This window comes from Stenella coeruleoalba (genome assembly GCF_951394435.1).
Source record: "Stenella coeruleoalba genome assembly, chromosome: 7".
NCBI lineage: Eukaryota > Metazoa > Chordata > Mammalia > Artiodactyla > Delphinidae > Stenella > Stenella coeruleoalba.
In genome coordinates, this window is record NC_137153.1 from 78,671,321 (window position 1) to 78,698,323 (window position 27,003).

General features: G+C 40.1%; 1 long non-coding RNA gene across 2 annotated transcripts in view; it reads left to right on the forward strand.

Moving 5' to 3' along the window:
* Window positions 1–27,003, forward strand: part of LOC307188971 — a 363,612-nt gene that overhangs the window by 173,259 nt on the left and 163,350 nt on the right. For both annotated transcript variants that reach the window (XR_013829086.1, XR_013829087.1), the window contains exon 3: window positions 5,773–5,989. This is a non-coding gene — a long non-coding RNA (uncharacterized lncRNA). The remainder of the gene's footprint in view (window positions 1–5,772; window positions 5,990–27,003) is intronic.

Sequence of the window (27,003 nt, forward strand, 5' to 3'; positions counted from 1 at the left end):
CTGATTCTTTTTGCAAAATGGGTTTAAATCAGGACTAGTGTGAGAGGCCATGAAATGTCCTGAGAAGAGTAAAAGGCTCAACCTCAGCATGGCCATTGGTGGACTGAGGGGTGAGGATGCAGGTAGAGAAAGTCCTGGGGAGAGTAACAGCCAGTTCTGGTGTCTCCAGGGTCCGGCGGCACCAAAACTGTGTTCACTCAGCCACTGACTCACTTTGACTAACTGTGGTTTGTTTTCGTAGCTCTTTCATTCTGATTTCTGGCCAAGCAGGCAGCTCCCTTAGGGGGTCTGAGAGAGTGATCTTCATGACTGAGTCCTGGGAGCAGGGCATGCGCCAGTGTCCTGGTCATCTGCTCTGGCTTCTCCTAGGATACTGTAATTTTTCCTCAGGGTGAGCAGAAGAAGAATGACTTTCAGAGGATGACATTTACAGATAAGTTCTGTTTGAGCGAAACAAGCTGCAAATGTGCAATGATCCAGCCAAAGATAATTGAAAAGATTTTATTTAAGTAACAACAACAAAACCTCCCAACCAATCAGTTCCTGAAACCTACATTTTATGGTGGTAACTTAAGTTACAATTAAATGATGCCAAGCAGCTCAGAGTCACTCCTGAGCACTCCCACATCATGGTCCCCAATTTAGTTCACTTGGGGCTTTTGGATTCTCAACCAAAAGCAACTTACAGAAAGAATTTTCTTCTGTGACAAACATTCAAAGCTGTTACAATTTGATCTGTCCTCTCTCTCTGTGTTTCTTTCTCTCGGCTTACTTTTAGCTTTGTGCTTGTTTGTTTTATAGATTAGGCCTGATTTTAAAGTATCTGTAAATCTTTCCCTAAGTAAAGGACAGCGTGCTGCTCTGTATGCAAATGATATACATGCCTGCCTTAAAAATTTCAGATTGACTTTGAATTGACCCCGTGCTTTATCCCTCAGTGGAGAAAAATGAAAGGATATTTATAATACCTGTGGACATTGTGTAAGATACCAGTGGGAGTTTTCCCCAACAGTAGATGAATAGCAGAAACACGGGCAGACTAAAATGTGGCAGATATAGGCAAGAGGCAGATTGAAACTGATTTACATAGCTGGGTATTTCTTACTGTAGCTCTCTGTGGTTTCTCCCTTTCAGATACCTACAATGCTATAATTTTCTGTATAAATAAAGAATATAAAACTGAAAAAAAGCACACATATGATCACATACCAACAACTGAGCCCCCAAAAGTTTATAGTACAAGTTTCATTTTTTCTTTCTAAATATATTATAATTTTGAGGACAGCTTAAACAATTTTTACAGTAACCTTTTTACTACCTAGGGGCAAGCTACAAAAATCTCATTTATGTTGGAAGTTCATGTGCTTCAAAATACATACCCCACTGCACATCAGTTTTCACCATTAGCAGAAACGTTCTTTGTTTTATTTTTTGAACCTCTTTTCTTCACACTGCCTTAAAAATTAAAATAGAGCAGAACACTGACCTGGGATGAAATACGGATTTTTTTATGCTTCTCTCAAACTCACATTTTATTAAGGTTATTGAAAATAAGATCACTTCACTTAAAAATGCCAGAGAAACCCAAAGGATAAAATTGCATGAGATTAACATACCTATTCTTATCCTACAACAAACATATCTCAGTCCAAACCTCAGAGTTTCTTGGACTACACTATTTCAGAGCTGCATTTTTTAGTGTTTAGTTTTGATTTCCGCAGTAGCACATTAACTGTCCCATGTTCTCAAATGAAAATGTGGAAATTCTCCAGGTCACTTCAGTAGTGGCTGGAACCAGAGTCTTCATATCCTAAGGATCATGAGTTAAGTCTCTTCCCTAAAAGTTTTGCATTCACTGGCTCACAGTGACGCGACTGGAAGTGCTGGGACTGAGCATCCCAAAAGGGCATGATTGGGAAGGTAATGAAAGACAATAATCTCCTTTCTTTGCCCCTTGTCTCCCTCATGAGGACCTCCAACCCACCACCTGTTATGTCCAGGGCTCACAGACGCCTTTCTATTCCCTTTATTTATCAAGAAACTATCTGATATCAGTCTCATTCACTGAGTGCCTAGCAATAAATGTTTGTTGTTGAATGAATAAATGAATGAGTGAATCCTTTACTTTCCAGTGTGTGGAGACTAATTAGAAAGAAAGATTAAAGAGGATGAAATGGGTCATACAGTATGAATAGATCTTTCTGGCAATAAAAGAAAGAAAATAAATCACACTTGGGTCTTCCAACCCCAGTCTTTTCTGCGTAGGGTAAGTGGGAAGAAATATGGCTAAGAAAGGTTGATAACCTGTTTCAGGAGCAGAAGGAAAATGAGAGGTGACAGGAGAGGGATAGAACCTTCTGGTAGAAATCAAATTATTCCAATACTTTCCCATGTGTTCTGGCCTGATGTCATTATTGAGGGCAAAGGACTATTCAGAAGGGAAATTACTGTGGCATTATGATGTGTTCTACAGCAGGAAGGAAAGAAGTCAAAGTACTTAGTGGAAGTTAAAGAGATATGTTTGCAATATATACAGGAGTAGCTGTACAGGCCCCTAAACTTTGTGGGAGAAAGACTGGGTTTGGCAAACCTGTTGCATTTGCTGACAGCTCTGCAGTGCAGGTAACGAAGCACGGAGCTACATTTCCTTGAGGTGGAAGCTCGGCCTCCTGGTTCCTAGGTGAGCTACTCTGGGCTTAAAACTGCCCTTTCTCTCTGTCTTTAACCTCCTGGTGGTCCCTTGTGTGGTAGGTGGGAGAGAAGAATGGGGAATCATCAAGGGAAATGAGGTCACCCCCTGTGTGGGAAAGAAGAACTTAGGACTCCTCCATGCATGCTATGCTGAGTCAAGGAATGAGATTCCTTCATACTTCCTTCTGGAGTAATCATCAAAATGCTGTCTGTCTTGTGGGTCGCCATCTCTTTACTGGGAGATGACAGAGTTAAATAACGTGTTGCCTTTACTGGGGGAATTTGAATTTTATGACATTTCTCTCATTAAGCAGTGAGAAAATTTGATCCTTGTTAATGGGAATTCTGTCATTATTATTCAGCCGCAGAAAAATTGAGGTGTTTTACCAAATCCTTCTTAGCCCTCTGCAAACAAAATGAGGAGGAAAGCTTCCTATTCTGCCTGTGCAAAGAGTGGCTTCTGGGAACAGAAGTGCCGACTTCAACCTAAAAGGGGTCTAGACGCCTTACACTGTGATTCTGCGTCTCTTACCTTACAAGAAAGAGAAGAACAGCAGACCCTGGCATCCAGGAGCTGGTCTGATACTCACAGCCAGTCCTCAGTGTTGTTAGAAGCTGGGCTGGTGCTCACAGCTGGACATGCTATTCTCCTGTTGGACATAAACAATCTCACAGAACACAAGCATCAGGCAAGAGCGCTCTCAGCTCGTGATAAAATGAGAAAACTTGAGCCCACTTCATAACTTTGTTGAGCACAGAGAGAAAAAAAATCACCGTGTAATCCACAGAGTACCAAACATCCCCTTTCTTGGCTAATATGAAGGACTGCTACTTCTTTTCCAATTACAGCTCACTCTAGTCTGCCTTATTTATAGGTACAATTTATTGAGAATTGTTGCCAATTGAGAATTGTTTCAGACAGCCTTCAATCCAGAGAGAGCCCCTACTTCCTTAGACCCTGCCTCAAAATACCATAAGTCCTTTCTAATACTCTCTTATTGAGATACCCACAGTTCCTTGTGGTGGGTGTTCTCCTTTGCTAATAAACCCCCCACTTGTTCATCCACGGATGTGTACCTGGTAGCCTTTGGCTGGAGTGAATTGACACCTCACTGTTCCTGAAGTGTGATAGCCTTCTGTTGGACACTTCAGGACTTTGGTCATTGCTTTTCACACGCCTGCTGCTAATACCTGAATCAGAAGACTGACATAGGCTATAGATACATGAAAGTTCGGACTCTGATTTGCAAATGAAAGAAAACCTAACCTGAAAACTCACTAAGAAAAAAAAAAGGGGAGGAGAGTCATTATCTCATTTAATGAAAAATTCCAGGGATACATCTGCCTTCGAGAAAGTCTGTATTAAAGGACATCCTGCCATTTGCAACATGGATGGACTTTGAGGACATTAGGCTAAGTGAGATAAATCAGGCAAAGAATGGCAAATACTGTATAATATCACTTATATGTGGAATCTAAAAAAGCCAAACTTGTAAAAATAGAGAGTAAAATGGTGGTTACCAGGGGCTGGGAGGGGGGATATGAGAGGTATTGTTTAAGGGTACAAATTGCAACTAGTAATAAATAAGTCCTAGAGATCTAATGTGCAGTATAGTAAATATAGACCACAGTATTATATTATAATCATCAAACTTTCTAAGATACTAGATCATAATTATTCCAACCACTAAAAAGAAACGATAATTATGTGATGTGATGGAGGTGGTAATTATCACTACGATGGCAATCATGCTACAATATATAAATGTATTGTATCAACATGTTGTATATCTTAAATTTTTACAACATTATGTGTCAAATATATTTCAAGAAAAAAGAAAGTCTGTGTAGGAGATTGAAACAACATAATCAAAAATTGTTTCTCTCCATCTCTCATACATTTTTCTACTGTATTGGAAACGTTCATCTTTTTTGTTGGTTCTCATAAGCCTGCCACAATGCATCAGGAAAGTGCACTGCTCAAATGGCCTAGCCTGGGTCATGTGATCCCCCTCTGTAACTAGAAATGATCCCACCCAGGCCAAATGGAGCAAGAGCTTGAGATATGGGAACTGTCAGGCTGAAGTTCATTGCACATTATGAATCTTACTGGGGGCAGGGATTTGAGAGGCAGCGACTGAAAGCTGGAGCAAAGAGAGTTTGTGGAAGCACAGGTTTTAGAAGCTGTATAGATGAAAGGAAAACCCTAGTCCTGCCCATGCTTGCTGGTATAGCACTACTCTAAGTAGCATTTTAGGGCTGGACGGACGTTGATGGGGGAAATATCAGAAAAAGAGTTCAGGGGATATGTGGAAGCTAAGAGCAAGATTTTAATGTTTAAAGTACAGTTGATCCTTGAACAACATGGAGTTAGGGGCATCCACTCTCCACGCAGTCAAAAGAGTCCACGTTTAACTTATCGTCATTGGCCCTCTCTATTGGAGGTTCCTCTGTATCCGTGGATTCAACCAACCTTAGATCATAGTGTAGTGTAGTAGTGCGATAGTATTTACTATTGAAAAAAATCCACGTATAAGTGGCCCCATGCAGTTCAAACCTGTGTTGTTCAGGGTTCAACTGTATAATTATGTGGGTCCAGTGTTTTCCATTAAGAAGTGAATACACACATAATAAAACAGGCTCTACGGAAGCAAGAAGTGACCTAGTTTTCCTCTGCCTGGACAGCTCTCCCTGTCACTCTTCACTGCTTTCCTAGTCTTCCTCAGGTCCCAGCTAAAGAACGTATCCTCTGGGCAAGTCTTTCCCAATCCTTTAAAGGTCAGATTCCATCTGCTATAAATTTCATAGTATAATTTCTCTAAAATTTGCACAGCATTTATCACAGTTTTAATCTTCAATTTATTTATGTAATTGCTTGCTTAGTATCTGATTTCTCTATTAGACAGCAGGGTCCAGGAGGGCAAGGTTTTTGCACCTAGTGTCTCATCTGGCACATATGAGGTGTATGCATTGGATATTTACTGATAAATTTATAAGTAAACACCCCAACAGGTGCTTTTAAAAGTATTTAAAAGCATTCTATACTCTTCTAATACAGACTGTGTTATTGTCTCCTTAAAGGTCATAAAGGGTGAACAGATATTCAGCCACATCAGATGAGAGATCTGAAGTCTACATTATGACCTGAGGACAGAACAATGCCTTTCAGCTTTATAATCATGAGGATTGTTACCAAATGACTGCTTGGAGTTCCTGTTCTTGGCAACACCGTGATGCTACAGGAGACCTGAGTCCGAAGGTTGCCTGTTTTATTTCAGGTCAGCTGAGCAAGAACCAAGTGAGTATCATTGAGCTGACAACATACACCAATGGCTTCTCACACGCACTGAAGGTTTTTTGGGGTTTGTTTGTAGTCTCTATTCCTAGTGACATGGTTCTTTGTAACAAGTAAACTAAGACATTTGTCTGTGACAGTGATTTTCAAACCATCACTGGGGAAGTAGCAGTTTTTGAATTTCCAAACTGTTGAGGAGTACCGTTTTAAGATACAATAAAAGTAAATTACTAGTAAACAAAAATACACAAAATACACGCCTAAGTTTTTATAGGTGAAACAAAACTACTATGTCAAGTTGCTAAGAAAAGTTTCTAAACACTCTCAGTTGTGTACTTTTCTTGTTTCTCGTGGCAACCTTACTTAGTCTACAACTGATATCTTACTATTTGCAATGGCAGAAAAGTCTCAAGACACCAGTTCAGTTCACACGTATTGTGTGTGAAACCCCCAGCAAATTGTTGTCTCTCGCACCAAATGAGTCTGTAAAGGTACGAAAGTCAATATCAGCAGATAAGCTTTCTGTTCATACAGTGCAATTTGAGAAGGTAACAGGAGTGTTATGGGGCTCCACATGACTATTTAACATTTTTTCTATCAAATATTAAATATTAAAAATTCAGTGGAAAACACAGAAGATACCTAAAGAGTATGAAATGAGTGAAGCATTTTATATTTGGCCAATGTTTTAAAACTCATTATCCACTTTAAAAAATAAAATGCATATTTGTTTAAAATCTGGGGCTTCCATTTCTATTACCCTAGAATTTAAATAGAAAGAAAGAGGTGGACTAAAGCACTGTAACATATTGCCCTCTTACAACAAATTTCAGATCATAAGAATGGTAAATGTGGTGCTGTTAAAATGATTTTGTTAACTTGTGGCCAGTACGACAAGACACTTCATTTCAAATCATTGGTTTTCTAGACAAAATATACCACTGGGATGAAATCACATTTCCTTTGACAATCTGTAGGAGAAGGAAGGATCTGTGTGAGAACTACATTATCATAATTGTGAGATTAAAAAGACACACACAGCTAGCATCCAAGTTATCCAACACTGGGAGCCTGTAAAGCTTGATTATTGCAAAGGTGGATTGGCATATTAATTAAAAATAAGACTGACATTTGAAGCATATTTTAGATTTCATGGCAAACTTCGTCATTCTAAATATAGTTTCAGATAATTATGACACATTTGGTGCTAAGCTATTTTAGAATTCAAAACACTTCCATCTTGGAATGGTTGCAACAAATCAGGGTGTTTGATCAAGGCTGCAGAGAAAAGACAGTGGATTTAATATTCCAGGTCTCCTCATATTCTGCTTTTAGCTTTTATTTTCTGTGCAGGTTAAGTTGATAGAGCTTTTGCAAGGTGATGGTATTCTGAGTGCAAATGGGATTTGACATTTTGAGTGTAAATAAGAATGATTTGTCTTCCTGCAATATAAGTCACTTTTCACCAGCAGTTTAAATAAAGTGAAACCCACAGAAATGTAGGGTTATTCATTTTCTTGTAAACCATCCTGAACTTCATTTTCTTCAGTTGTAAAATCAAGCTGTTAGACAAGATACTCTCCAAAGTCCCTTCCAGCGCTAACATTTCAAGGATTGAGTTGTCAGACATTCGGGTTTAAGTCCTGGCTTTGTCTCTTTACTCCCTGTGTGATCAGGGAGAGGTTGCTTAAACTCTGTAAATCTCAGTTTGCTTGGCTCTAAGATAGGGGTTAAATAATTATTTCAGCACATATTTATTGAGTTTCTCTTTTGTGCAAGGCAGTGAGGGCACTGGTGTGGATGTGGCGGAAATGGTCCCTGCTCTTGTAGAGTTTACATTCATCCATTAATTCATTCATTCATTCAACAAGTTTTATTGAGTGCCTACCATTTATCAGGCAATGTGGTGGGTGCTGGGGATACATCAGAAGATATTCGTAGAGTGGAGGCAGGTGGCCAAAAAGCCTCAGCAAACAGCAATAGGTACTATGATGGAAACAAACATGAAAGTGAGAGGACAAGGCAGGAGCTATGTCCTTTATAAGGAGGTCAGAGAAGCCTTCCTTATAAAAGTGGCATTTATGCTGACTCTTAAAGGAGAATAAGAAACTAACTATGTAGAGTGGAAGAGAAGAACCTAAGTGCATCTGAGTAACAAAAAGAAAATCAATGTAGCTGGTAGAAGTAGGATGAGATGACCATTGGAGAAATATTCAAAGGCCAGACATGCAAAGGCCTTAAGAGTTTGCTTATTCTGAGTTGAATTAAAAGCTACTGATAGGGTTTCCCTGGTGGCGCAGTGGTTGAGAGTCCGCCTGCCGATGCAGGGGACACGGGTTCGTGTCCCGGTCCGGGAAGATCCCACATGCCGCAGAGCAGCTGGCCCCGTGAGCCATGGCCGCTGAGCCTGCGCGTCCGGAGCCTGTGCTCCGCAGCGGGAGAGGCCACAGCAGTAAGAGGCCAGCGTACCGGCAGGGGTGGGGGGTTGGAGGGGGGAAGCTACTGATAGTAATGATAGTCATATGACTTGATGATAGTAATGGCAAGATATGAACAGTCACTTGACCTAATTTATATTTAACATCTTTCTGGCTGTTTGGTGGAGCATGGACTGAGGGGCAGCAGTGAAGGAGGGAGGACTAGGCATGTTGCAGTAGTTCAGGCAAGAGATCATGCCAGATGGCCTCCAGGAGAGGCAGGGGAAGTGGGGAGATGCAACCTATTGCAGAAACAATTTAAGGCAGAACAATCAGATTTGCTCATGAATTTCATGTGGGAATTTAAGAAAATGGCAAAATTAAGGCTGTCCCCTAGTGTTGGGGACATAGGTTTAGGGAGGAGAATCAGGAGTTCCATTTTGGACATGCTGTATTGAGATGCTGCTAAAGAGACAGAGTAGAGCTGGCAAGTCATCAATAAGATATGTGAGTCTAAAGCTCGTAGAAGAGGACTGGGATGGAGAAAAGTAAATATGGGCACATCATGAGGAAAGACCTCAAGAGTAGATGAGCTCACTAGAGAGCGGAGAGACAAAAATGATCACTAGAGAGCGGAGAGACAAAAATGGTTCTGAGCTCTAAGGAACTCGCCTATTTGGAAATCATAAGAACAGGTCCCATAGGAAAAACTATCAAAAACAGTCAAAGAGGGAAGAGGGCATAAAGACATTGTGCTGTTAGAAGCTACCAAAGAGGAGCAGTTCAAGAATGAAGGGGCTCAGAAGTGTTGAAAATTGCCAAAGAATAATGGAGATGAGAGAAAAACATCCACAGGAACAGGCAACGTGATGTTTGCTGGTCAGAGAAGATTGAGTGACATATTGGAGGAGGAATCCATTCTGCAGTGGATTAAGTTGTGCTGTAGGGGATGAGGGAGTGGAGATAACACTTCTGGAAAATTGGGCCAAGAAGAGAGCAAAAAATAGTAACTTGAGACAGATAAGGCTCCAGGGGGTTTTATTTTCCTTTTTAAAGATGGAGGTGTTGTATAGAATTGATAGTAAATAGCCAGTGGAGTAGGAGTGTGGGTGGCAGAGTCGTGGTGCAGAAGTTGCTGTTATAAAACATAAAAGACGGAACTGAGGGAAAGGAAAGTCCTTGAGAAGCAGAGGAAGGTTAGAGTCTGGAGCACAAACAGAGGGCTTAGCACAGGGTGTGGCATGTAGTGACTGGCCAGTAAAGATAGGTATTCATGATGGCGATGGCTCTAAGGAGCTTTTCCTCGTCTCTGTGTTGGCCTAGCCTGGGAAGAGGCTGCAGTTGGAGAGAAGAGTCCTGGGAGTGTAGAACAGTGGTGGGCTCACCAGTTTTTCAGGTCTAGTTATCAGTGGCTTCCTAATGTAAAACGTCAAATTTAGGGGAAAACATTCTTGACAATAGAGGTTTAATCACAGGGCAAGCCTGGACAGGGCAAAGAGGTTTGTAGGGACATTAGAAAAGAGTTCTCTTCCTTTGCCTCCTTCCCACACTCAGCCACTCAAAACCATTTCCTCTCTCGAGTGCAAAGTGGTGCAACCTCATGGAGAAAAATTTGGCAATACCTAACACAACTTCTCATGCATTTGCCTTTTTATTTATTTTTTTAAATTTTTATTGGAGTATAGTTGCTTTACAATGTTGTGTTAGTTTCTACTGCACAGCAAAGTGAATGAGCTATAAGTATACATATATCTGCTCTTTTTTGGATTTCCTTCCCACTTAGGTCACCGCAGAGCATTGAGTAGAGTTCCCTGTGCGATACAGTAGGTTCTCATTAGTTATCTATTTTATGCATAGTATCAATAGTGTATATATGTCAGTCCCAATCTCCCAATCATCCCCACCCCCCCCACCTTCCCCCTTGGTATCCATGTTTGTTCTCTACGTCTGTGTCTCTATTTCTGCTTTGCAAATAAGATCATCTATACCTTTTTTTTTTTTTTGCCTTTTTACAAAGCACTTCTCTGCTGGGAATTTTACCCAGAAGATACACTCCACAAACATGAAAAACAAAAATGAAAACACATGCAGAAGATTCATCACTGTGGCATTATTTGTATAAACAAAATATTGGAAACAACATAAATGTTCATTCTTAAGAAACTAATTGAATAAACTATGGTAGTTTCACACAACGTAGTACCATGCAGTTGTGCAGCTGTGAAAAATAATGAAGTGATAGTGATTTCCAGGATATATTGATAAGTGAAATATAAATTTTATATGTATATATATATATGTATAATTTTTTGGTAAGAGGTTACACAGAAGTATAAACAGAAACAAATGAAAATGATTATGGGAGGTGAGTAGGCATACAGGGATGGAAATGGGATAAAAGTGGGAACTCTTTGAAAATAACTTTGTATTTAGTTTTGACTTTTTAATTATGTAAATGTTTAAAATTTTCTAAATAAAAAGCAAGATAGATTAGATAGATAGATAGATATCAAGTATTTCCAATTCCAATATTTTTCAATTCTGATTGTGGATTCTTTTTATTATAAATACTTTCGTTTTATTCCTATAGCCAGTGTCTCAGCTCTGTCCCTAATTTTCTCAGCTTAAAAATACTGGGTCAGTATTATCCTGCATTGTCCTGACCCCATGAGCAATTTGATTATGTACAAATTGCAGGCTGTCATTTACTGCCATATTTCACTGTAAGTTAAGCATCACTGTCTTAAAACACACTCTTAAGTAGCTCTTAATACTCTGTCTTAAGTGACACTTGACCTCCTGGGCCCAAAGCCAAGCAGTGACATGGTCCTTCTGCCTCTGGTTTTTGGGGCAACCTGTAAAAGTGACCCTTGGAAAGGTTTCCAGCTATGAGAAGGACATGTAATTCTCCTGTCTCCTTCTCCTGAGCAGTGGAAACAGTTGGTCAGCGTGACAGCCTCCTCACTCACTCCACAAGTAATTGTATCAGTTTGACATTGTAGCCTGGGGGATAGGGGCTATGAGAGAGTAATAGGATTTAAACTCCCAATTCTTTTCAGCTGCTGGCTAGGATTAGTGAATAGAGATAAATAGAACTCTTTTGCTATTTTTATAAATAACAGCTTTGATATAGGTTTAGATTTGAAACACCTGAAATTTCTCCAGAGATGACATATAAAAACTGCCAGTGGAAATGTACAGAAAACCTACCTTTGGTTAAGGAATCTGGATCAGTTTCTCTCCCAGACGGCATTTGGGGAAATGATCTCCATAAGGTTTTATTATTACTGATCACTCTATACTCCTTCTTGGGCATTTGTCAACAAATTGCTCCAATAAAAGCACTTGTAATAAATCCCGTGTGCCCTGTGGATTCATTGCCTGGTAGGTACAATCCTTCTTGGAGATATTGCTGTTTAGTTGTTCAATGACTTTGTAATTTAGACTGTAACTGGTAGAAGGAAGAAAACAATTTCATCTTCTCAAAGTAATGATTTAAAGCTACTGTGCTGAAGACGTGAGAGTTTCATGGCTCTGTCGTTTCTGTCTTATTTCTGTGTTCATTAGAGTGTGCTCAAACTGAGGAGGGGATAGTTAAGTCTGAGAACTATGTCAAATCAAGCAAATGTGTTTACTCACGTTGGAGAAGAAAAGAGAGGGGACACATGCTTAAAGTATTCAAATATTAGAAGGGAATATCATTAAGGGGAAACAGGCTGATTGTGTTTCCAACAAGGCTGAACTGTAAGCATTGGTAGGAAGGTACAAGGGGGCAGTTTTGAATTTAATAGAAAAATGGATTTTCTAACACTATCCAGCAGTGGAACAGATTGCCCAGCACTAAAAATATCCAGGTAGAGGCTAAATAACTCTGTCAAGTTTATAATTTGTTAACCTCCAAAATCTCCTGTCAATTTTAAGAGTCAATTCATTCATTAATTCATTCCACATTCATTCAGGTATTAATTATTATTGAGGAATTCTCATGGATACCAAGTTACTGCCTAGACATTGTAGGAACAATGATAAATGACAACAGACATGGCACCTAATATCACAATCTGGTAGAGAGAGAGGAGGGACAATGACCAAGTAATCACACAGTGAGTGCATGATGTTAAACTTGGATGAGTATGTTGAAAGGAAGAAATGTGGTCCTATTAGAGCATAGGGCAAAGGAGACTTCCTGAACATGGTGTTGGTGGGGTGGGGTTGTGAAGAAAGGCTTTCCTGCTGATGTCATGCCCGAGTAGAAAGTTGGGAGATGAGTAAATCTGGTATGGCGGGAAGGGGAAGGGAGGAGGAGACTTCCAAGAAGAATGAAGAGCATTTGGAAAGTCCTGTGGAAGGAGGGATCCTGGCATGTTTTTCCCAAACTTTCCTGCTAGTAAGAATGACCTGGGGATTAGGAACTAAGATGACGGAGTAGAAGGACATTCTGTCCCTCCCTCTTGTGAGAACACCAGAATAACAACTAGCTGCTGGACAGTCATCGATAGGAAGACACTCTAACACCCCAAAAAAGACACCCCACATCCAAAGACAAAGGAGAAGCCACAATGAGAGGGAAGGAGGGGCACAACCACAGTAAAATCAAATCCCGTAACTGGTGGGTGGGTGACTCACAGACTGGAGAACACTTATACCACAGAAGTCCACCCACTGGAGTGAAGGTTCTGAGCCCCACATCAGGCTTCCCAACCTGGGGGTCTGGCAACGGGAGGAGGAATTCCTAGAGAATCAGACTTTGAAGGCTAGTGGGATTTGACTGCAGGACTTCGACAGGACAGGGGGAAACAGAGACTCCACTCTTGGAGGGCACACACAAAGTAGTGTGCGCATCGGGACCCAGGGGAAGGCGCAGTGACCCCAGGGGAGACTGAACGAGACCTACCTGTTAGTGTTGGAGGGTCTCCTGCAGAGGCGGGGGGGAGGCTGTGGCTCACCGTGCGGACAAGAACACTGGCAGCAGAAGTTCTGGGAAGTACTCCTTGGCATGAGCCCTCCCAGAGTCTGCCATTAGCCCCACAAAAGAGCCCAAGTAGGCTCCAGTGTTGGGTTGCCTCAGGCCAAACAACCTACAGAAAGGGAACACAGCCCCACCCATCCCATCAGCAGTGAAGCTGTTTAAAATTTTACTGAGCTCTGCCCACCAGAGCAACAGTCAGCTCTACTCACCAGTCCCTCCCATCAGGAAACTTGCACAAGCCTCTTAGATAGCTTCATCCACCAGAGGGCAGACAGCAGAAGCAAGAAGAACTACAATGCTAGAGCCTGTGGAACAAAACACCACATTCACAGAAAGATAGACAAGATGAAAAGGCAGAGGGCTATGTACCAGATGAAGGAACAAGATAAAACCCCAGAAAAACAACTAAATGAAGTGGAGATAGGCAACCTTCCAGAAAAAGAATTCAGAATAATGATAGTGAGGATGATCCAGGACCTCGGAAAAAGAATGGAGGCAAAGATCGAGAAGATGCAAGAAATGTTTAACAAAGACCTAGAAGAATTAAAAAGCAAACAAACAGAGATGAACAATACAATAACTGAAAGGAAAACTACACTAGAAGAAATCAATAGCAGAATAACTGAGGCAGAAGAACAGATAAGTGACCTGGAAGACAGAATGGTGGGATTCACTGCTGTGGAACAGAATAAAGAACAAAGAATGAAAAGAAATGAAGACAGCCTAAGAGACCTCTGGGACAACATTAAACGCAACAACATTCGCATTAAAGGGGTCCCAGCAGGAGAAGACAGAGAGAAAGGACCCGAGAAAATATTTGAAGAGATTATAGTCGAAAACTTCGCTAACGTGGGAAAGGAAATAGCCACCCAAGTCCAGGAAGCGCAGAGACTCCCATACAGGATAAACCCAAGGAGAAACATGCCGAGACAAATAGTCATCAAATTCGTAAAAATTAAACACAAAGAAAAATTATTGAAAGCAGCAAGGGAAAAATGACAAATAACATACAAGGGAACTCCCATAAGGTTAACAGCTGATATCTCAGCAGAAACTCTACAGGCCTGAAGGGAGTGGCATGGTATACTTAAAGTGATGAAAGGGAAGAAACTACAACCAAGGTTACTCTACCCAGCAAGGATCTCATTCAGATTCAATGGAGAAATCAAAAGCTTTACAGACAAGCAAAAGCTAAGAGAATTCAGCACCACCAAACCAGCTCTACAACAAATGCTAAAGGAACTTCTCTAAGTGGGAAACACAAGAGAAGAAAAGGACCTACAAAAACAAACCCAAAACAATTAAGAAAAAGGTCGTAGGAACATACATATCAATAATTACCTTAAACGTGACTGGATTAAATGCTCCAACCAAAAGTCACAGGCTTGCTGAATGGATACAAAAACAAGACCCATCTATATGCTGTCTACAAGAGACCCACTTCAGACCTAGGGACACATACAGACTGAAAGTGAGGGGATGGAAAAAGATATTCCATGCAAATGGAAATCAAAAGAAAGCTGGAGTAGCTATATTCATATCAGATAAAATAGACTTTGTAAAGAATGTGACAAGAGACAAGGAAGGACAGTACATAATAATCAAGGGATCAAGCCAAGAAGAAGATATAACAATTACAAATATATATGTACCCAACATAGGAGCACCTCAATACATAATGCAACTGCTAACAGCTCTAAAAGAGGAAATTGACAATAACACAATAATAGTGGGGGACTTTAACGCCTCACTTACACCAATGGACAGATCATCCAAAATGAAAATAAATAAGGAAACAGAAGCTTTAAATAACACAATAGACTAGATAGATTTAATTGATATTAATAGGACATTCCATCTAGAAACAGCAGATTACACTTTCTTCTCAAGTGTGCACGGAACATTCTCCAGGATAGATCACATCTTGGGTCACAAATCAAGCCACAGTAAATTTAAGAAAACTGAAATCATAACAAGTATCTTTTCTGACCACAACGCTATGAGATTAGAAACGAATTACAGGGAAAAAAATGTAAAAAACACAAACACATGGAAACTAAACAATACATTACTAAATAACCAAGAGATCACTGAAGAAATCAAAGAGGAAATCAAAAAATACCTAGAGGCAAATGGCAATGAAAACATGACGATCCAAAACCTATGGGATGCAGCAAAAGCAGGTCTAAGAGGGAAGTTTATAGCTATACAAGCCTACCTCAAGAAATAAGAAAAATCTCAAATAAAAAATCTAACCTTACACCTAAAGAAACTAGAGAAAGAAGCACAAACAAAACCTAAAGTTAGCAGAAGGAAAGAAATCATAAATATCAGAGCAGAAATAAATGAAATAGAAACAAAGAAAACAATAGCAAGGATCAATAAAACTAAAAGCTGGTTCTTTGAGAAGATAAACAAAATTGATAAACCATTAGCCAGACTCATGAAGGAAAAGAGGGAGAGGACTCAAATCAACAAAATTAGAAATGAAAAAGGAGAAGTTACAACAGACACTGTGAAAATACAAAGCATCCTAAGAGACTACTACAGGCAACTCTATGCCAATAAAATGGACAATCTGGAAGAAATGGACAAATTCTTAGAAAGGTATAAGCTTTCAAGACTGAATGAGGAAGAAATAGGAAATATGAACAGGCCAATCACAAGTAATTAAATTAAAACTGTGATTAAAATCTTCCAACAAACAAAAGTCCAGGAACAGATGGCTTCACAGGTGAATTCTATCAAACATTTAGAGAAGAGCTAACACCCATCCTTCTTAAACTCTTCCAAAAAATTGCAGACGAAGGAACACTCCCAAACCCATTCTATGAGACCACCATCACCCTGATACCAAAACCAGACAAAGATACTACAAAAAAAGAAAATTACAGACCAATATCACTGATGAATACAGATGCAAAAATCCTCAAAAAAATGCTAGAAAATAGAATCCAACAACACATTAAAAGGATCATACACCATGATCAAGTGGGATTTATCCCAGGGATGCAAGGATTCTTCATTATACGTAAATCAATCAATGTGATACACCATATTAACAAATTGAAGAATAAAAACCATATGATCATCTCAATAGATGCAGAAAAAGCTTTTGACAAAATTCAACACCCATTTATGATAAAAACTCTCCAGAAAGTGGGCATAGAGGGAACCTACCTCAACATAATAAAGGCCATACATGACAAACCCACAGCAAACATCATTCTCAATGGTGAAAAACTGAAAGCATTTTCTCTAAGATCAGGAACAAGACAAGGATGTCCACTCTCACCACTATTATTCAACATAGTTTTGGACGTACTAGCCACGGCAGTCAGAGAAGAAAAAGAAATAAAAGGAATACAAATTGGAAAAGAAGAAGTAAAAATGTCACTGTTTGCAGATGACATGATACTATACATAGGGAATCCTAAAGATGCCACCAGAAAACTACTAGAGCTGATGAATGAATTTGGTAAAGTTGCAGGATACAAAATTAATGCACAGAAATCTCTTGCATTCCTATACACTAATGATGAAAAATCTGAAAGAGAAATTAAGGAAACACTCCCATTTACCATTGCAACAACAACAAAAAAATACCTAGGAATAAACCTACCTAAGGAGACAAAAGACCTATATGCAGAAAACTATAAGACACTGATGGAAGAAATTAAAGATGATACCAACAGATGGAGAGATATACCATGTTCTTGGATTGGAAGAATCAATATTGTGAAAATGACTATACTTCCCAAAGCAATCTACATATTCAATGCAATCCCTATCAATTTACCAATGGCATCTTTTATGGAACTAGAACAAAAAATATTAAAATTTGTATGGAGACACAAAAGACCCTGAATAGCCAAAGCAGTCTTGAGGGAAAAAGACAGAGCTGGAGGAATCAGACTCCCTGACTTCAGACTATACCACAAATCTACAGTATTCAAGACAATATGGTACTGGCACAAAAACAGAAACATAGATCCATGGAACAAGATAGAAAGTCCAGAGATAAACCCACGCACCTATGGTCAACTAATCTATGACAAAGGGGGCAAGGATATACAATGGAGAAAAGAGTCTTCAATAAGTGGTGCTGGGAAAACTGGACAGCTACATGTAAATGAATGAAATTAGAACACTCCCTAACACCATACACAAAAATTAACTCAAAATGGGTTAGAGACCTAAATGTAACACCGGACACTCTAAAAGTCTTAGAGGAAAACATAGGAAGAACACTCTTTGACATAAATCACAGCAAGATCTTTTTTGATCCACCTCCTAGAGTAATGGAAATAAAAACAAAAATAAACAACTGGGACCTAATGAAACTTCAAAGCTTTTACACAGCAAAGGAAACATAAACAAGACAAAAAGACAACTCTCAGAATGGGAGAAAATATTTGCAAATGAATCAACGGACAAAGGATTAATCTCCAAAATATATAAACATCTCACGCAGCTCAATATTAAAAAAACAACCCAATCCAAAAATGGGCAGAAGACCTAAATAGACATTTCTCCAAAGAAGACATACAGATGGCCAAGAAGCACATGAAGAGCTGCTCAACATCACTGATTATTAGAGAAATGCAAATCAAAACTACAATGAGGTATCACCTCACACCAGTTAGAATGGGCATCATCAGAGAATGTATAAACAACAAATGCTGGAGAGGGTGTGGAGAAAAGGGAACCCTCTTACACTGTTGGTGGGAATATAAGTTGATGCAGCCACTATGGAGAACAGTATGGAGGTTCCTTAAAAAACTAAAAACAGAATTACCATATGATCCAGCAATCCCACTACTGGGCATATACCCAGAGAAAACCACAATTCCAAAAGACACATGCACCCCAATGTTCATTGCAGCACTATTTACAATAGCCAGGTCATGGAGGCAACCTGACTGCCCATTGACAGACGAATGGATAAAGATGTGGTACCTATATACAATGGAATATTACTCAGCCATAAAAAGGAAAGAAATTGGGTCATTTGTTGAGACGTGGATGGATCTAGAGAGACTGTCATACAGAGTGAAGTAAGTCAGAAAGAAAAATAAATATCGTATATTAACGCATATATGTGAAACCTAGAAAAATGGTACAATTGAACCGGTTTGCAGGGCAGAAATTGAGACACAGATGTAGAAAACAAATGTATGGACACCAGTGGGGGAAAGCGGAGGGGGTGTGGGGTGGTGATGTGATGAATTGGGCAATTGGGATTGACATGTATACACTGATGTGTATAAAATTGATGAGTAATAAGGACCTGCTGTATAAAAAAATTCAAAATTAAAAAAAGAATGACCTGAGGCTCTTGTTAAGTATACCACTTTCTAGCCCTTCCCCTTAAAGTATTATCTAGTGGGCTTGGAAATTTTAATTTATCCAATAACTTGAATGATTCTTCCCCTAGTTTCAGACGTGATGTTAGAGGGCCTTTCGAAGGCCAGTGTGGCTGAAGCGTAAAGGTTGCGGGGTTGTTGGATGAGAGGCTGGACATGTCCATGTATTGGGCACTGTCTTGAGAACAATAGGTAGATTTGTGGAATTGGTAAATGAAACCTGAGGGCATTTTTTTCTGATAGCTTCAATTTTCTCTGTGGTCGAAGGAAAAGAAGATGGTTGCTCATACCAGTAGGGGCAGTCTGATCAGGGATCATCACAGTTTTGAGGGACATGGAGAAGTGAGAGGGCCAGTTGTCTAGGAGAAACAAGTAGGATTGATGGGCGGTGTTGAGAGCTCACTTGAGGTGAGTGATTATGGATTTATAGTGGTACAGTTTGCCATATTGTGTTTTTCTCCAGAAACTATTAGGTGCTTAAGTGTTACCAGAGAGAAAACCCAGCAGCAGGGTTGATCCCAGACTAAATGTGACAAAATACAAAGACAAAGGAGTTTGCGGTATCAATGAGAGTGTTTTTTAAAAGAATTAGTTAATTAATTAATTTTAATTGATATATAGTTGATTTACAATGTTTCAGGTGTACAGCTAAGTAATTCAGTTTTATATATACACACACACACACACACACACACATATATTCAAATTCTTTCAGGTTATTTTCCATTATAAGTTACTGTAAGATACTGACTATAGTTCCCTGTGGTATATAGTAGCTCCTTGTTGTTTATTTTATGTACAGTAATGTGTATCTGTTAATGCCAAGTTCCTAATTTATCCCTCCTCCTCCCGTCCCTTTGGTAACCATAAGTTTGTTTTCTCTGTGAGTCTATTTCTGTTTTGTAAGTAAGTTCATTTGTACCATTTTTTTAAGATTCCACATAAAACTATATCATATGATACTGATCTTTCTCTGTCAGGCTTACTTTATTTAGTATGATGATCTCTAGGTCCATCCACGTTGCTGCGAATGGCATTATTTCGCTCTTTTTTTGGCTGAGTAATATTCCATTGTATATATGTACCACATCTTTATCCATTCCTCTGTCGATGGATATTTAAGTTGCTTCCATGCCTTGGCTATTGTAAATAGTGCTGCAGTGAACACTGGGTTGCATGTGTCTTTTCGAATTAGAGTTTTCTCTAGATCTATGCCCAGGAGTGGAATTGCTGAATCATATGGTAGCTCTATTTTTAATTTTTTAAGGAACCTCCATACTGTTCTTCTTAGTGGCTGTTTCAATTTACATTCCCACCAGCAGTGTAGGAAGGTTCTCTTTTCTGCACACCCTCTCCAGCATTTGTTATTCATAGACTTTTCAATGCTGGCCATTTTGACCAGTGTGAACGAAAGTGATTTTGAAATGAATGATTATACCATGTAAACTAGATAAGGAGGGAAGTGAAGAAATTAAACAGGCTGAAGGATTGCTTAGCATATAGAGGTCAATAGACCAGAGGTTCTGATGAGTCCAAATTGGGAATAGTTGGAACTACAATGTCACAGTCGAAGGGTAATATGCCCAGGTTCATGATTTGGAGATAGAACAGTCTTATATAACATTTATGTCCACAGTATTATGGGTTTGAGATAGGTTTTGTAGGATTGAGTGGGGAAAAAGTGAAATAAGTGAGAGGTAAAATCCTCTCATCTCTGCTACGATGATATAGGAAAATGAAGACTGGAGGAGGGGATTTGGCTTCAAGGCATGGCCTGTTTTTGCTTTCACTCTACTAGTCAATGTCAGGGTGGCTGTAGGTCAGGGAATTGGGTAGGGTGATGAGACTGCTTTAGGTCATCACAAACCACAAAAATCTTAGGGAGCAAGACAGCAATATATCACGGCTTGGAGCCAACAGAAGTCAGGAGGACATAAATACTAGAGAACAAAACATGGCAAGTGGCCAGGAGCTGATGGGGATGATTAGCGAGTGGAAGATCTGTAGACACTGAGCGAGAAGAAAAAGAAAGATTGAAAAATAAGCAGAAAGCCAAGCAAAATCAGGAACTGAGGTGAAGACAAGCGAGGCAAGAAAGCAGGTGCAGCACACCTGTAGTGAAGCAATCACCTTGCTTTAACTCCACTTGAGCTGTGTTATTTCCTTGTGACCCTGATGAAAACTGATCCAGGACAAGCCTGGCCTGCAGGTGGCAGTAAATGAAAACAGCCAGGGATAGGAAACCGTCTGGTTGAAACAAATGCTTGGAAACGCATGGTCCTTTGTCCTTGAAGATGGTCCTATTATACTTTAGACTCTAAATTGGGATTTATAGCCAAAAAGAAGAATTTCTTCCTATTTTCTCTTTCCTGATGGTAGCTTATTAGCCTATATAGCCATTGGAAAATAGAATCGTAATGCTTCACAAGTCCCAAAATAACATTTCTTCAAAAATTCATCAGGTGGGGACTGAAAATCAAGTAAACACACTTCTCCGACGCTTGACCCAAACCAGTGCATCTGAAGCTAGAATGCTGCATGCATTTTCAGATGATTCACCTTGAGAAAAATGTGATGAAAAAGGCTAAGCAATACTGCATTTTAACCCAGGCAAGAAGGAGATTATGCTCAGAAGACCTCGCAGTAGCCCTTGACTGCTGTGCCTCATACTATAGGCCAAAAAGTACCTGGCCCGCCCCAAGAGGCACTCCCGTCTGACCTGACTCTGTTATGTAGGACCTTGGAATTCCTGCTTAAATGGCTTTGACCCTACTTTCAGAGCCTGGGTGAGTCTGTTCCCTCTGTCTTTGCTCCTAAAGACAAAAATGGCACCCCTGGTGGGTACACTCTAGACTAAGTAGTGACCAAAGGACAGCTGTTTGTGGAGGCTGTGACTGGAGCTTATATACACCACCTGTGTGTCCACATGTATGTGAGCAAGTATGGAAAGGAAGCAGGGGGAGGAAAAGGAGGGAAGAATGCCAAAGGCCACAAGCTGGGAGCCAGGAGCCATCTTTCCCTGTACTGCCATGTTCTCAGAACTCTGAGAATTCCAAACTCAGACCTGGCCTTCCAGGTTTTATGAAGTTCTGTTCATCACAGAAGAAGAGTAGAACATGTTCTATTTAGCAGTCTGTTAGCTTGATATATATCTTTTTTTTTTTTTTGCGGTGTGCGGGACTCTAGCTGTTGTGGCCTCTCCCGTTGCGGAGCACAGGCTCTGTACGTGCAGGCTGAGCGGTCATGGCTCACGGGCCCAGCTGCTCTGCAGCATGTGGGATCTTCCCGGACCAGGGCACGAACCCGTGTTCCCTGCATCGGCAGGCGGACTCTCAACCACTGCGCCACCAGGGAAGCCCTTGATATATATCTTTAAACACTTAGACATATGTTACATGGGCCTCCATCTGTACTCTTTCTAAGCCCCAAATATTTGGGATAAGCCTGGGTTTATGTGTACAAATTGCTCTAACTTTTTATAGTCCTCCAATGTAGCATTGTCTTATGCCCTGTTTATGTATCTATCTCTTCTCCTGGACATTTTGCTCCTTAAATCATCTCGTATTTATCTTTAAATTTCCCAACATACAGCTGATTGCCTCTTGGCACATAGTATATTCAGTGTGATTCACTTCTCCATCTCCCACCCCTGGAAACTGAAGAGAGAACTGCATTCTACATTGGGATTCTATGGTATAAAACAGAAATATATGCAAAAATGCAGAATCACAGAGATCAGGATAACCCTGAGAATGAAATGCTAGCTTTCTTGAAAATTTGCAGAACTCCCAGAGAAGGTTTTGAACTTCCGTGGATTGTGGAAGGAGTAGCTATTCAAGAGTCTTATCTAGAAAGTGAGGTGTATCAACCATGTCTTTTATCTTCTCAATTCTGACGCTTTGACATCTGGGATCTTGCTGACCTTGGAGGGACTGCGCCGTCCAGGGTTGGCGAATTCCTAGATAAAGTAAACAATTCATCCATAAGTGTGCCTTTCAAATGCAAACCACAATAAGGGCTCTTGCCCACAGTTTCACTCTGTCCGTCTGTTTCCTGACCAACCCCAGTCCTTACCTCTGTGTCCCCCATGATGTGGTGTGCCCTCTCTTCTTGGGATCTGTGAGTATAACATTCATCTTTTCAATAGCAGTTGTCTCCTGATCTATTGGCCTTACCATAAGTAATAACAAAACATGGGGCAGCTAGTACCCTTGAACTTTCCCATTGCAGTCCTTTCTCCCCTTTCAGTACCTCTCCCTCTGGCACTGTGCTTGTAACAGTTTGCTGTTAATGCTGCTGCCCCCGTTTCCTAGTGAAAATGGCTCCTAGTTTGCAAAGAGGATTCAAGTGAAGTTTATTTACAGAGGACTCGCCTGGTTACCTAAATTTCTTTTTAACTTATTAGTGCTTTTTACTTACAAAAATAATACACCTTGTAAGAAAATGTTAGTACAAAAATTTGTAGAGCAAATGAATTTAAAATATACATATAGAAACAAACACAATGTTTATTATCACTGTATTTTAGGGTTCTTGTTTGAAAGCACAGGAGTCTAGTCTTGCTAACTTGAAAGGAAAAACAATTTATTGGAAAACAATTTTAAGATGTTATATCTGTAGGTAGAGAACACAAAGAATGCCCATTGATGTACTAAAGCATATTTCTTCCTTAAGGAAGAATTGAAGAAAAGGTTGAAGAGCTAGGTAAGGATATTTGGAAAGGACAAGAATCAGAGTAGTTCTGGGCATTGTGGTAACAGGAACCCACGTCGTAAGCCTGCATCAGCTCTGTCCCTTTTTGTGCTTGTGTAAATACCATTTGAGATTCAAACTCCCAGGGAAGTGTCAGATTGCTCAGTTTGAGTCACAAGCCTTCCTCTTGGCCAGGGTACCTTGATTGACAAAGGCGAGAGATGGTCTCTAGACAAAACATATTTCCATTACCAGAAACTGAGGGAATGGATTTGTAAAAGAAAAACTTCAGGTGTTCACTATAATTTTTCACATGTCAACTGAAAAAATGCACAGAGTGAGAGCTGTGAGTTAAGTTTTATTTGGGGCAAAATGAAGATGATAGCATGGGAGACAGAATTTCAGATATCTCTGAGAAACTGCTCCAAAGAGGTAGGGGGGAAGGTCAGTATATATGTGATTTTGGTGAAGGGGGAGTACATGCAGTCAAGCACATATGTTTTGCAGAAGGATGCTGCTAGTCTCTTGAAGGTTACTGCTAGTCAGAAGGAGCAGATGTCACCATGAAGGATTTTAGTGCTTTTCTAGATGAGAGGAGGTGCAAGAATTGGGCTCATAAAATCTTCTGAAAATCTCTCTCTGAAGACCTGTTCTGCAAGTTTTTTCCAGAGCACAGAGTGCCTCACTCCTGATCTCCACCCTGAAATCCTTTCAGGGGGTGTTGAAGGTCAGCAGCTGCAGCAGTTCATGATTTAATCCTTGTAGAGGTAGATGACAAGTGCCAATTTGTAGTTGACACAAACGTCTGTATGTCATGGACATTCATTTATGGCAACACATGTAGATCTACCCTTTAAATAAGGTGCAGTGTTTTCTGAGTATGGATGAAGTATCAAGAGGTCAAAACTTTTTGAACAAGGAAAGCTATCCTTGAGCTTCCTCTCATCGGATTAAACCAGCTGATTTTAAACTACAGGGGTTTTAATTGACCCCTTATTTTCGTGTACCTTGCTGGCCTCAAAGTCTCTAACATGGCGCACACTGCTTAAACAGCATTGGAGTTGACTCCTGCCCTGAAAAATGCATTTTGATTTGGAGCCAACTTCTTGAAATAAAAATAGGTTTACATCTAGGTGCAGGGACTATTGATTTTGCATTCCAGGTACAGTTGCAAAGAGTTCGATTTGCAAACTTGCAGCTGCTGGCTATTTCCATAATAATAACTCCTATTTATTTAGCCTTTACCATGCACTAGGCACATTACCTACTTTATCTCTACTCCTTATAGCCACCTCAGGAGCTAGGTGCTGCTAACCTCTAAAGACGTACAAACTGAGGCTCAGCAGATGTTAACAGTTTCCTCAAGGTCATGGGATTTGAAATCAGGTTCGTTTCCTAAACCTTTGGCACTTGCCCTGCTGCTGTGTGTGGAAACCTACACTCAGCAGTTTGACTCAAGCCCCTTTTCCCAGCTTCCTCTTAGTGTTTGTGGACATAACTGCCTCCAAAGTTATGCTGGAAACGCCTCTGAAAGTACAGATTATTTTTAATTCTCATTGTGTATCCCACAGCAATCATCATGGTGCCTTACACAAAGTAGAAGTTCTTTCTTCACTGACATTTGCTCTATCTCTTCTTTCTGTTTGCAAACATGTGGGTGTGCACACACACACACACACGGGTTATTGGGGGAAAATGAATTTTTTAAGACAATATAGATAGCCATTGAGTCTTTCCATTTTCTGATGAGCCAATTTCTAAAGTTAATTACTCATCCATCTCTTCTTTTAACAACTGTGTAAATAAAAAGTTTGAAAAGCTAATTGGCTCCTCTATAAAAAGCACAGGGAACCAAACTTAAAAATCTCTAAAGCAACTGAAAATGCTCCCTCAATAGTTGATCTACTTTGCTCAGGCTCAGAGGGAGAACAAATGAGGCTAATAAAAAGTCTTAAAAGACAAACACTTAATGGTACAGAAAGTAGATTTCAAGGAGCCAGCAAAATTCTAATCTATGCAAGTACAATAGGTTTGTGCAAATTAAGAATAAGGTGAGTGACCTCGGGCAGGAAGATAAGTGCTAGTAAAAGCCAAAGCCTGAGAGAAAGCTGAAATACTCTTGACTTAACTAAGTCAGGTACAGAGGATGAGCAGAGGAAAGGAAGGCACTTGTACAATTGGGATGGCGAGGAGACAGGGGACAGAGGATCATTTGAGAAAAAATATCCATAGGAAAAAAATGCCCTTAAATGTACTTGAATTCTAACTTATAATGCAACCTTTCACCTCTCACTGAGAAGGAATCTCTGGAATAAATTGGTTCTTTTTTTTTTTTTTTTTAAGAGCCAGAGTTTGCATGGGGAAATGGAAAATCAGAATTGAGGAAATGTTTTTTGGAGACTCAGACCCCAAATTTCTGAAAACAAGAATAATGGGATTTGTATGTGTGAGATAAAGGGAGAAAGGGAGATTGAATTATCCAACTTTTCTCCACTCTTTGTCTTAATTTGTCTATAAAGGCAGGTCATTGATAAATCCTATAGAAATAAGCCCATTTCAGTATTTCAAGGGGCAGTTGGTTGAATAGCTTTTTTAATCTAATTTTGAGATCATGTATGCATTTTAAAATACATACTTCTAAAAATCCTGCAACATAAATACCTGGTTTTCCTGGTTTATGGGAATGAGGATACTTTACCTTGATATTTGTGTGTGTGTGTGTGAAGTAGAAAAGAATAGCTTTATTGCTTTGCCAGGCAAAGGGGGCCACAGCAGGCTAATGCCCTCAAAACTGTGTGTCCCAACCTGGAGGGTAGTGAGGAGTTTTATAGTAATGGTTCAAAGAGGGCATGATCAACTCATGGACATTCTTCTTTCTGGTTGATGGTGAGGTAAGTGGGAGTCAGCATCATCAACCTTCTGGTTCCAGCCAGTCTGGGGTCTACGTGCTTGTGGGCAGCATACAGTTAACTTCTCCCACCTGGTAGGATTTCAGAACCTGCGAAACAGCTCAGAGATATTGTTATGTATATCCCTTGGAGTTGGGGGGCGTGGGGGGGGGGGACAGGGACACAGGACCCTGCCCCAAGGCTGCACTATTGTTTCTTTTTTTTTCTGAATTTTATTTTATTTATTTTTTTATACAGCAGGTTCTTATTAGTTATCTATTTTATACATATTAGTGTATATATGTCAATCCCAATCTCCCAATTCATCCCCCTGCCACTTTTCCCCCTTGGTGTCCATACGTTTGTTCTCTACATCTGTGTCTCTATTTCTGCCCTGCAAACTGGTTCATCTGTACCATTTTTCTAGGTTCCACATATATGCGTTAATATACGATATTTGTTTTTCTCTTTCTGCACTACTGTTTCTTGACTGTTCCTCCCTTGTCCCTGCATCCCCTCCCTTCCCTAGTTAGTAACTGTTTGAACCTGCCCTTGGAACTCAGGGAGGGTCATGAAGGCTGAATGAAGCCTATTTCCTGTAATCAAGAAATGGGAAGGCTTCCCTCGTGGTGCAGTGGTTGAGAGTCCACCTGCCGATGCAGGGGACACAGGTTCGTGCCCCGGT